Here is a 13777-nt window from a genome sequence, read left to right on the forward strand (position 1 = left end):
TTCAACCATTGACTGTTGTAAGGCCAACAAAGAGTTGCCATGAGCATTGCCTAGTGCAGTGGTTCTCAACCTTTCTCTTTCCACTCACATCCCACGTTAAGTATTCCCTGTGCCATCGGTGCTCTGTGATTAATAAGGGATTTCTTAAGGTGGGATGTGGGTGGAAAAAAAGGTTTGAAAACCACTGTTTTAATCGTACCTAATTGACTCATTATGTGCACAGTTTCAGAACTCCAAAGGAAATGGGCCAATGACAGTGTTTCTCAAGCAAAATATTTCAGTAACAATTGGTTCTCAACCTTCCCTTTCTACTACCATACCACCTTAAGCAATCCCTTACTAATCACAGCACCAATGGGATAGGGATTACTTAATGTGTTATGTGAATGGAAAGAAAAAAGGTTGAGAACCACTGCTAGTGCCCCTAACAAAAGTGGAAAGAGGAGCAAAAGACAGTCCCTTCAGAGTCACGGAATGTCCGTGAATTCACCTCCAGCGCTCCTGCAACTGCAGACTCCAGTTCAAACTGTCGGCAACCCAAGCTCCAGATCCCAACCTCCGATATAATCAGGAAGCCTTCCACGCCCCAAAACCTTACCCTCAGCATCCTCTCGAACCCTGCTTCCTAAACTTGGTTCCCATGAGCTAGTCTCCAGCAGCCCCGCAGGCTGTGTGGGTCATTTCAGCCACTCAGCCCCTCACTGGTCCTCTCCTGAGAGTCGTCTCCTTTGCTCATATTTTTTTAAAATGTATATTCTGGTGTGTACTCAGGATAATTTTCAGCAACGTGTCTGAGAACCAGTGAAAAAGAGGAATACAGTGAAATCCAAAGGTCTGCAGCTGTTGTGTTGTAGTCAAAAATGCTGGAGAACTCAGCAGGTCACGCAGCGTCCATAGAAAGTAAAGATATATAATCAACATTTTGGGCCTGAGTCCTTCGTCAAGATATATATACCTATTACAAGGGTGTCCCCTGCTAAGTTCCTCAAGCATTTTTGTGTTTTTATTGGGATGACGAATATGTTAGATTGAGTAGTGACCCAGCCAAAATGTGTGTGAGTATTTTATAATTTCATGTGCAATATATATTAAAGTAAGAAAAGCAAACATATACAGTATTATTGTTCTGGATTGATGTTGGACTGACTTTCATACAATTAGGAGAGAGACTATGCAAAAAACCAGCTACTAATGAATAAAATGAGCAATGTTCAATAGGTGATTTGGCAGCATAAAACTGAATAAGATGAACGACACCTTCTTAAGAATATGCTTAAGAATGAACTTCACAGTCCTTTTCTCTCACCCCCCCCCATCCTCTTCCTTCTCCTTTCCCCCATTCTCCTCTTATCACCCTCTTCTCCCTCTCCCATATGCACCCTCAATGCTCTTTCCCATACAGTATCCACCTCACCCTGCCATTACATTCACAATGCACCTTCCGTGCTTTCACTTGCCCACATGAGCCCCCACATCCTTCACCCATGCTGACCACATCAAATCAACCTACATTCACCCCATCTTTAGCTCACACTGACCATTCTCCATGACCTCATCTCATGTGGACTCTCTCTATGGACTATGATAGAAAATGGTGTAACGACAACAACCTTGCGCTCAACATCGGCAAAACCAAGGAGATGATTGTAGACTTCAGGATGAAGTCAAGGGAACATGACCCAGTCCTCATCAAGTAGTGGAGAGGGTCAAGAATGTTAAATTCCTGGCTGTCAACATTTCCAAGGATTTGTCCTGGAGCCTCCATGTTGGTGCAATCACAAAGAAGGCTCACCAGCAGCTACTTTGTGAGGTGTCTGAGGAGATTTGATATGTCACCGAAGACTCTTGTAATCATTTACAAGGGTACCGTGGAGAGCATTCTGCCTGGTTGCATCACTGCCTGGTACGGAGGCACCAACTCTCAGGACAAGAATAAACTCCAGAGGGTTGCTAATTCAGCCTGCGACATCACAGGCACAAGACTTCACTCCATCGAGGACATCTACATAAGGTGGTGTCTTAAAAAAGCAGCCTCTATCCTCAAAGATCCCCCACCACCCAGGCCATTCCCTCTTCACTCTGCTACCATTGGGGAAAAGGAACAGATGTCTAAAGACGAGCATTCAACAGCACAAGGACGACTTCTTCCCCACTGCCATCAGATTCCTGAATAATCAATGAACAAAAGATGCTGCCTTACTTTTCATGCACTGTTATTATAATGTTGTAATATGGTTACAATGTAAACGTTTCCATGATGATGCTGTTGTAAAAAAAAACAAATTTCATGACTTGTTTATGACAATAAATTCTGATTCTGATAGAGGTGTGTAACATCATGAGAGGCATTGAGAGGGGGAACAGTCCTTTTTCAGAGGGGAAGAAAGTCACACACTGGAGGACATGTGCTTGTGATGAGGAGGAGAAAGTTAAAGGAAGAGGTGTAGGGCAAACATTTTGCACACAGTGACTGGCATGGGCTGCCTGGAGCAGAGGTGGAACATACAATAGTTGCTTGATAGACAGTTCAAGATGATCACGTGACAATGGTCCCAGTACAAGGAAAAGATTTTTAGTTTGATCTGGATGTGTGCCACATGGCTGCAGGCCTTGGTTCTGTGCTTCTCTGTTCTTATTCTATGTATCCAATTCAGATTCTCCTGCGGTCACACTGAGCAACCTCTTTCTCCCTATGATCTCTCTTCCAACACCTAGGAAAGAGGAGAATGTCAATGTGGGGGAAGGAGGGTGTAAAGAGAGAGAGAGAGAGAGAGAGAGAGGATGAGCTGCCTGAGTGTTGCTGGAGATGCTGGAAATCACAGTACTGATTTTTGCCTGAAGATGAGAGGCAGTCTTTGGAGTAACGGGAAGTCAATCACAGGTTATCCATCCTCTGTCCTCTTCTGGCTCACTTCGTGACACTTCAATTAGAAGCTGGAGCATTAAGGACAAAGCAGCCTGCCCAGTTAGCCATCCATTCACCATCCTCATCCTTCATTTTCTCCCCCATGGTTCTCTTGGGTGCCATCTAAAGGTTGCATTATTTGCTTCCTCCAAGGATATGGGGCAATGCAGATTTCAGATCTGAGATTGAGAGGTACAGTTGGCTGTGGAGAAGTGTGAGCCAAGGTGCATGTGATTAATAAACTGATCAGTCACCATCCATGAAAAAGTGGAACAGGGTTGGAGGAGCCAAATTAGAACAAAGAACGTGGAACATTACAGCACAGTATAGGCTCTTCCACCCACTATGTTATTCCAATCTATGTAAACTTCTCCACAACAATCTAACCCTTCGCTACCTCACACCCATGACCTCTATTTTTGCTGTATACATATGCATATCTAAGAGTTTTTAATGTTCCTATTTTACTGGCCTCCACCTCCAGGCCCAGCAATGCATTCCAGGAATATACCACACTCCATTTAATAAAAGCCTACCTGTGACATTTCCCTTCAACTTTCCTCTATTCATCTTAAGCAGATGTGGTCTGGTATTTTCTGTCATAACTACAAGAAGAAGGTGCTGTCTGTCTGTCTATGCTCTCTTTTTTTAAAAAAAAACTTTTAAAAACAACATAAAATCAATAGCAACAACAGAAAAAAAATTTTTTAATACAATATAAATTTGAATCTTTGATTTCCTTTATACCAAAGAGAGGTTTTATTTCAGATATGTATCGATTGTTACAGGAAACTATGGAAAAACCAAATTTGGAGAAATCTAGAAATAAATGGAAAAGCGATTTAACTTATACCCAAGAGGATTAGGAGGTTATGTGTCATGAAGGGGTAACTAAAATGACTATCTATGCTCTCTCAAATTAGATTACAAACTGCCACACTTTATTCACTATAACAAGTTTGAGGGCTGAACAACCTCCTGTTTCTGAATAATAAACTCCTGACTTTGAATCACTTTCTTTTGTTCCAATGCAACACTGAGAGAGGACAAATGAACTTCCTAATGTTCCAGTAAAATGGAATTGATCCTGTTACCAATCTTAACCACCCCTGTCACACTCAGAGATCTACTATTAATAGCTGGGAACCTTTGTGGTTAAGGGACCCAACATATGCTCTTTTGATGCAATGATTGTTGCAATGTCGAAGGGACAGCGCTTAAGGAACATCGTGCTGTGGAGGGGGGGAGCACAATTTTGAAGGATTGTCATGCCGCCTTGGTTCTCAGCTAAGTGTCAACAGTTCTGTGGTCACTTTTGGAAGGTGAGAGAATTTGTAATGTGTAATGTGAAGTTGAGAGGCGGAAATTTTAGGGAAGATATCAAAAGTTCATGTCATGATCTCAAATCTAGGCAATATCTTGGTAAGTCTCCTCTGCACCCTCTCCAAAGCAACTGTATCCTCCCTGTAATGAGGCGACCAAAACCTAACTCCAAGTGTGGTCTAACCAGTTTTAAAGAGCTGCAATATTACCTCATGGCTCGAGAACTCACTCCCCTGATGGGTGAAGGCCAGCAAGCTGTATACCTTCTTAAGCACCCTATAAACTTTCGCGGATACCTTGAGTGTTCTATGGACCTTGGTCTTAAGATCTCCCTGTTCCTCCACACTGTTTAGAATCCAGCCGATAACCACATACTCCGCCTTAACATTTGACCTTCCAAAATGCATTACTTTGCACTTAGTCAGACTGAACTCCATCTGCCACTTCTCCGCCCAACTCTGCCTATATCCTGTTGTAAACTACAACAACATCCTATATTATCCACAACACCTTCTATCATCTGCAAATTTATTGATTCGCCCCTCCTCCATCTGTCATTTATAAAACTCACCAGAACCACACATAAATACGGTCTCTTAATAATTTTATTGATTTTCACAAATAAACATACATGTACAAAAGATTTATGGAATGCATAATAATAATGACAAATTATATAACTTAACAAACTGTAAACACATATAGCGCAGCCCTAACACAAAAAAAAACAACAAAAAAGAATTTTTTTATCATGTATAGTGCGGATCTAAACCCCAATCCCAAACCAACGTTGAATGACTAAGGAAAAAATATACTTCGTTCCTCAAATAAAATGGCAAGCATAAAATTCAGAATTAATATTGTGCCTAGAGCAGTGGTCCTCAACCTTTTTCTTTCCACTCACATCCCACTTTAAGTCATCCCAATGCCATAGGTGCTCTGTGATTAGTAAGGGATTGCTTAAGGTGGTATGTGGGTGGAAAGAAAAAGTTTGAAAACCACTGTTTTAATCATCCCCAACTGACCCGTTATGTGCATGGTTTCAGAACTCTAAAGGAAATGGAGTTTCTCAAGCAAAATATTTCAGTAACAATTGGGTCTATAGCAGTGATTCTCAACTTTCCCTTCCCACTCACATCCCACCTTAATCAATCCCTTAGGAGATCAACCGCTTGAAGGAAAACTTTATGTTTAATTTCCTTCTCACCAATCCCTGAAATATCTCTGTGCTCTCAAAATGCAATCACTAATGGCTCTAAGGCCAAATCAAAGAGTAATGGACTTAAAGGATACCCTTGATGAGTTCTCCATTGGTGATTGAAAGGTTGTGACAGTTGACAATTAGTGAGAATTGAAGCCATAGGGGCAGGAATACAATAATTTAATCCATGTAAAAAAAACTGGTCCAAATTGAATTTTTATAAGATTGTAAATAAATACATCCACTCAACTCGATCAAATACTTTCTCTGCATTAAGGGAAAGAACACATTCAGCCACCGCACTGGAAGGTGAGTAAAAAATATCTAATAAGTGACGTATATTAAAATAAGAGTGACAGTTTTTAATAAAACCAGTCTGATCTTCAGAAATGATAGATGGTAAAATATTCTCCAGTCTACGATCCAAAACTTAAGCTAAAAAATTTCTTTCAACATTTAATAAAGAAATTGGCCAGTAAGAGGGGCATTCAGATGGATTGTTACCTTTATTTACTTTGAGAGATATACATGCTTCATTAAATGTTGCCAGGAGATTACCAGGCATAAACAAATCTGATAGCACAGAACTTAATTGAGGTGAAAGCAGATGAGAAAAAGAATTTAAAAACTCCACTGGAAACCTTTCAAGACCCAGAGCTCTTCCAGAACGTAGTGAAAAATAGCAGCAACTATTCCCTCTTACAATTATAGGCTCATCTAGTCTCGTTTGGTCATCCGAAGAAAGCGTAGGAATATTTAAGCAATTGAATGTGTCACTTATCTCAGAATGATCTGTAGTAATGTTACTGGCGTAGCGGGCCGAGCGACAACACAAGTAAATGGGCCAAATCACTGCAACACACGGTCGGTCAAAGATGGTATGGGCTCCCCTGCACTGCAAACGTCATTTCCAGGAACCGGCAGGTACATCATCGGAAGTGGGCGGACCTGCGCGGAGATGTGGCGGATTCAAACCAATAAACTCACATTTTGGTTCACCCTCAAACTAAGTGAATGTGTCCATATTCCCTAGCACTGCTGCAGCAGCTGCTACAGTGATGATCACAATGGTTCCAACGTTTTTTGGAACCAGCATTGAACGCACCAGGATGCAGCAACACACTACATCCACATTTGCAGTGCCTGCGACCAATGCAGTGGGCATGCATCTACTGTCCTCCTGGGAAAACCAGCCCAGGAACTGGCTGCAGCCGGCTGAGACCCAGTTCCACATAAGGGGAATTTTTTCAGAGGATACCAAGATCTGGCACGTCGTCAGCGCTCTGGACGCCGCCACAGCTACCAAAGCTCCTTCATAGAAAACCCACTGATGGAGAGTAAGTACGAGCAGTTTCGACATTTCCTCCTTGACACCCTTAAGCTCAGCCAGCACGAGCGCACCATCTGCATCCTCAACATGCAGGTCCTGGTCGAAAGAAACCCCTCCAAACTTGTGCATGAGATGGTAGCCCTGGTGGACAGACACCCAGACTGTTTCCTGTTTGAGGCCCTATTCCTCTCGAAACTACCAGTTGCACATAGCCTTGTCAGACTCAGACATGGAGTTCAAGGCCCCACACCTTGAGGTCAAGGAGGAAGACAAGCTGTTCCATATGCCACAGCAGAGCTCCCTCCACATGCAACCAGTCTACGCGATCGGTGTCACCATCCCAGCCAGCCTACCAAAAGCACCAGCAGTAGCCGTGGCCCACAACAATGCGCAGGGCACGTGGAGAAGAACAGCGAGTACTGTTGCTACCTCTGCTGATGGGACTGGAACGCACAGCAGTGCAACCCCACCCCATGTTCATACCCCACTGCCAAAGCCTACATGACAGTGGGAAACAGGCAGGCCGGCCACTGAAAGTGGCCTCGATGGTTGGCACACAGAAAGGCCTACTCAGAGACCAGACAACAAAGAAGGATTTCCTCGTCAACACTGGCGCGGAGATTATCCTTATCCCACCCACATACTTTGAGGCAAGACACAATGCCAAAGGCCTTCCCCTACAAGCGGCCAATGGGTCCTCCATTCCCAGCTACAGGACCCGCCTGGACACCATTTATGTGGCAGACACCGTTTTCTATTGGGAGTGGGAGTGCACCATCACTGCCATGGGACAGGCACTACTCGGAGCGGACTTGCTCCGGGCTCAAGAACTGCTGGTAGACATGACAAGATGCGGGTTGGTTAACGCCGCAACTTTCCAGACATTTCCCCTTACCCTGCGGAGATGCTCTTTTTCTGCCTTTGGGAATCCACGCCTTGGACCAAGATGAATATGCCTCCTTACTAGCCAAATACCCAGCTTTACTAGCACTGAACTTCCATGACTCCAACCTGCTACATGGTGTGGACCACCTCACAGAGACAGTCCGGTGCCTCCATCCAGACAAGCTCCAATAGGCCAAGGCCGAGTTCGATGTCATTGAGGAGTTGGGGGTCACCCGCCATTCCAACAGCCCATGAGCCTCCCCGCTCCACGTAGAGCAGAAGAGCTCTGGTGGTTGGCACTGGTCCAGCAACTACCGACATTTAAACGAAGCAAAGGTCCCGGACATCCCACACGTCCAAGATTTCGTCACGAGGCTACAGGGTATTCTCCAAGGTGGACCTCGTAAAAGGGTACCATCAAATCCCAGTACACCCTAGTAATGTCCAAAAGATGGCCATCATCACACCCTTTGGACTCTTTGAATTCCTAAGAATGCCTTTCGAACTCAAAAACACAACCCAGACATTCCAGCGGCTAATGGACATGATCATCAGGGACCTCAACTTCATCTTCCTTTAATTAGACAATATCCTCATCGCCAGCCCCGATGCCAGCATCCACAGGATGCACCTCACCTGCCTGTTTGACAGGCTGCAACAGTTAGGGCACACGGTGAACCTGGCCAAGTGCCAGTTCAGCTTGCAAACAATAGACTGGTGCAGCGTAGCACCTCAGAGAGAGCCACACCACTGCCTGACAAAGTGGAGTCCATCCAGCATTTCCCTAAGCCGAGCATGACCAAGGGGCTAGGGATGGTCCTAGGGATGGTCAACTTCTACCATTGTTTCCTCCCAGGAGTGGCCACATTCATGCAGCCTCTGTTCACACTTGCCAAACTCGGCAACAAGATGCTTCAATGGACGCCAGAGGCCAAGGAGGCTTTCCACAGCACCAAGTCAGCACTGGCAAAGGCCATGGTACTGACCCACCCAGACACCACCTTCCCCTGGCACTCATAATGGATACTTCAGACAGAGCAGTGGGCGCGGTGCTAGAGCAATGGGTCGATGAGCACTGACAAACCCTTGCCTTCTTCAGTAAGCACCTCCGAACACCAGAGCTTAAATACAATGAACTGCTGGCATTGTACCTGGCGATACGGCACTTCTGCTACATGCTAGAGAGGAGAGTGTTCACTGCCGACATGGACAACAAACTGTTGACCTACACGCTGAGCAAGGTCTTGGACCCGTGGTCAGCTAGACAACAGCGTCAGCTCTCCTACGTATCGGAATTCACCACATATATCTGCCATGTCACCAGAAGGCCAACGTAGTAGCCGACATGCTGTCCTGGCCTGCTGTTGCCACAACCTGTGGGGGCTCAGCTCACCAAAGATCAGAGGGAAGACACAGATGTCCAGACATACCAGACTACCATCACCTGGTGACTGAGGTTTTTCAACCAGTTTTATAGTTTGTCTCACCCTTCCATAAGCTTAACGGTCCGCCTGCTCTCGGACCAGTCAATGCAAGGAGTATTGTTGGAAAGGATGACAAGCTTAGGGCATGGATTGACATGTGGGATTATGACATTATTGTTATTAGTGAGACTTGGTTGAAGGAGGGGCAGGACTGACAGCTTAATATTCCAGATGCGATGGGGGGGGGGTGGAGATGAAAGGGGGAGGAGTGACATTGCTCGTCAGGGAAAATATCTCAGCTGTGTGGAGTCAGGACAGCCAAGAGGGGTTGTCTATAGAGGCAATGGGGGGGGGGGGGGGTGTTGAGGAATGGAAAAGGTGAGACCACACTGATAGTACTGTAGACCACCCAACAGTCAGAGAGAATTGGAGGAGCAAATCTGTAGAGACAGCAGACCGATGTAAGAAAGAGAAAGTTGTGATAGTGGGAAATTTGAACTTTCCAAAGACTGGGATTCCCACACTGTAAAAGAGCTGGATGGCTTGAAGTTTGTGAAATGTGTTCAGGGAAGTTTTCTAAATCAACATATAGAGGTACCAACTAGAGAAGATGCAATACTTGATCTCATATTAGGGAATAAGACAGGTCAGGTGACAGATGTATGTGTAGGCGAACATTTTGGGTCCAGTAACCATAATGTCATTAGTTTCAAGATGATTATGGAAACAGTCCTATATGGTCCTCATGTAGGGATTCTAAATCGGAGGAAGGCAAATTTGGTGGAAATGAGAAAGAATCTAGGAAGAGCAGGCATATGAGTGAGGTTACAAAGGGAGGAAAAGAGCTGAGTGCTTCTGCGAGGCATACAGTGGGGTTCAAGGGAGCACAGCTCCCTTGTGGGGGGGTTGAAGGGATTCAGCTCCCCTAGTGTGGGGCTTTGGGGACAGCGCCCCCCAGTTGGAAAATTTTTGAAAATACACACACAAAATTACCATTAAATTCAAGCCATTAAAAAAAACATCATTTAAAACAAAATCTTTTTTTTTGTGAGCACAGTATATTAGACGGACACTACCATCTGTACCCAGACTGCAAGCCCCTTCCAGATCAACAGGCAGTACCTGCTTGACCTAAGTTCAAACAAGAGTGTCTGGTTCTCCTGATACCAAGCAGTACTTGCCCATAACCAGCACCCAGCATGCCAAGCAGTGCCCTTGACCAACTTGCATCCCATCCCCAAGTAGTAACTGCTTCCCTGCACCCAATCATCAGGCAGTGCCCCTGCCCAATCTGCTCCCAATTCTCAGGCAAAGTCCCTGCCAAACCTGTCCCCAATCCCAAGGCAGAGCCCCTGCCCTTCTTTCACCCAATCCCCAGACAGAGCCCTGTCCAATTGGCACCTAATTCCCAGGCAACACCCCTACCCAATCCCCAAAATGAGCCCGTGTTCAATCTGAACCCAAATCTCCAGGCAGCACCCCTTTCCCAGGTAGTAACACCCAATCCCCAGGTAGTAACTACCACCCCTGCATCAGATCTCTAAATTGTGGCATCCCATCCCATGCCCAGCACCCAGAGGCAGTGGATTCTGCAACCCTCACCTTCTCTCTCCAACCTTCTGGAAGGCAAGAGGCTCCTTCCGTGGGACAGCCATCATCTCCCTTGCCCACAGGCCCTCACTGCACCATCCATTCACAGGCCAACTCCCCAGTGCTATAAAGCGGGCTCAGGATTTCCTCCTCACAAACCATTGCAGCTTGAATTTCAGTTAAGGCAGTCTTGAAATGCTGCAGATCCCTGAACTCTCCAGCCATCTCGGAGGCCGAAAACAGGCGACTGCTATGTGTCGATTCACTGCACTCACTTGCCCCAGCCCTGCAGGGGCACCTACACACGCATAGCTCACTTCTCTCGCGGCTCATCACTCATGCATCAACGATCTAAACAACGATGAGGAAGAGAGCAGTAAGCGAGCATGCAAATGGATGGCCAGTCACAGCTGTAGAGGTAACTGTGCTGGCAAGTGAAGGGGTGAAAAACGTGGAAATAATTTTAAAAATGGGGAATATCCTTTTTTAAAATGAGGAAATTTGTAGAAACATGAAAAATTCACAGCCTGTAAGGGTGGATTGGGATATGTTGTTTCCTGCCAAGTGGAAGGCCAAGTGGATGGTCTTCTAAGGCAAAATTTTGAGGGGGCAGAATCTGCATGTTCCTGCTAGAATTAAAGGCAAAGTTACCAGGCATAGGGAGCCATGGTTTGCAAGGGGTATTGGCGACCTGGTTAAGAAGAGAGAAGTGTGCAGCAAGTATAGGCAACAAGGAGCTAATGAGGAACTTGAAAAGTACAAAAAATGCAAGAAAATACTCAAGAAGGAAATCAGGAAGGCAAAAAGAAAAGAGGTTGCTTTGGCAGATAATGTGAAAGTAAACCCAAAGGGTTTCTACAAGTATATTAAAAATAAAAAGATAATAAGGGATAAAATTGGTGTCCTAGTGGATCGGAGTGGTCAACTATATGTGGAGCCTCACGAAATGGGGGGAGATATTTAAAAAAAAATTATTTAATAAAAAACCACTTAGCAAAACATATTGCAATATTTCAAACTTAATCAAAATACTATAGTATTTTATAAAAAAGAAAAAGGAAAATAAATAAATACAAAAGAAAGAAGAACCTCCTATAAATCCCTCCCAACTCCTTATGAACTAAAAAAATGAATAAAAAGAAGAGGGACAAAAATAACCACAACAGGAGCACTTCATTTTCCAATACTTTTAAACATATAAATACTTATAGAGACCTAAAGAGAAAGGGAATATTTGACATTCATTTAAATTTTAATACCAACAGTTTGTAAATATGGGCTCCATATTTCACAAAATATATATTGTAATTTTCTCAAGTGGAATGCAGCTCTGAACTTCTGCATGCCATCTACCCATTCCCAAATCAGTATCTGACTTCCAAGTTATAGCAATACATTTTCTAGCTATTGCCAAGACAATTTGAACAAATTTTACTTGATACATATTCAGTTTTAAATTATATTTAATCCCTCTAACATCTCCCAGTGGGAATCTAACTCCAGTTATTCATTCTAATATATTACCCAAATCAAACCAAGAGGAGATCTTAAACAGCTTTTTTTGCATCGGTATTTACTCAGGAAACTGGCAGAGTGCATAAACAAGGAAGGAAAACAAACAGAAGTGTCATGGAACATATGGAGATTCAAGAGGAGGAGGTGCTTGCTGCCTTACAGCGAATAAATTTCGATAAGTCCCCCGGGCCTGATCTGATATTCCCTCAGATCTTGAGGAATTCTAGTGTAGAAATTGGAGGAGCCCTAGCAGATATATTCAAAATGTCCTTAGCGAAAGGTGAGATGCAGAAGATTGGACGGTAGCTCATGTTGTCCCATTGTTTAAAAAAGGCTCCAAAATTAAACCAGGTAATTATAGGCTGATCACGCTGATGTCAGTAGCAGGTAAATTATTGGAAGGAACTTTGAGAGATAGGAAATATAGGTATTTGGACGGCCATGGGCTGATTAAGGACAGTCAACATTGCTTTGTGAATGGTAGGTCGTGTTTAATGAATCTTGCAGAGTTTTTTGAGGAGGTTACCAAGAAGGTAGATTAAGGAAAGGCTGTGGATGTCTACATGGACTTTAGATAACCCTTTGACAAGGTCCCACATGAGAGGCTAGTTCAAAAGGTTAAGACACTGGATTAGAAATTGACTGTGTGGGAAAAAACAGAGAGTAGTAGTGGACGATTGCTTCTCAGACTGGAGGCCTGTGACTAGTGGTGAATCTCAGGAATTTGTCCATTGTTGTGTGTTGGATTATAATACAGTAAACTGGATCAGCAAGTTTGCTGATGACACAAAGATAGGAGGCATTGTGGACAGCAAAGAAGATTTTCAAATCTTGCATAGGGATCTGGTCCAACTTGGAGAATGGGCCAAAAAATGGCAGATGGAGTTTCATGCAGGTGATGCATTTTGGAAGGGCAAACTAAGGTAGGATATACACAGTAAATAGTAGGGCACCAAGGAGTGCAGAGGAGCAGAGAAATCTGGTAATAGATACATTGTTCCCTAAAGGTGGTGTCGCAGGTGGACAGGGATGTAAAGAAAGCTTTGTAAATCAAAGTATTGAGTATTGAGTATAGGAGTTGGGATGTTATGGTGAAGATGTTTAAGACATTGGTGAGGCCAAATTTGGAATATTATGTGCAGTTCTGGTTGCCTAACTACAGGATGGAAAGATTGAGAGAGTGCAGAGAAGATTTACTAGGATGTTGCCAGGTCTTCAGGAGTTGAGTTATAGGGAAAGATGAAACAGGTTAGGACTTTATTCCTTGGAATGAAGAAGAATGAGGGGAGATTTGTCGAAGTTTACAAGATTATTAGAGGTATACACAGAGTGGATACGAGTAGGCTTTTTCCACTTAGATTGGGGGAGATAAATATGAGGGCTCATAGTTTTAAGCTGAAAGGGGAAAGTTTTGGGGGTACATTAGGGCAATGTCCTTTACTCAGAGAGTGGTGTGACTGTGAAATGGGGTGCCATCTGATGTGGTGAATTCAGGCTCAATTTTGAGTTTTAAAAATACATTGATGGATGGGAGAGGACTGGAGGGTTATGGAAAGAGAGCAGGTCAGTAGAACTAGCAAAATAGTGATCAGCACAGACTAGAA

Source organism: Narcine bancroftii, chromosome 11, assembly GCF_036971445.1.
Source record: "Narcine bancroftii isolate sNarBan1 chromosome 11, sNarBan1.hap1, whole genome shotgun sequence".
Taxonomy (NCBI): Eukaryota; Metazoa; Chordata; class Chondrichthyes; order Torpediniformes; family Narcinidae; genus Narcine; species Narcine bancroftii.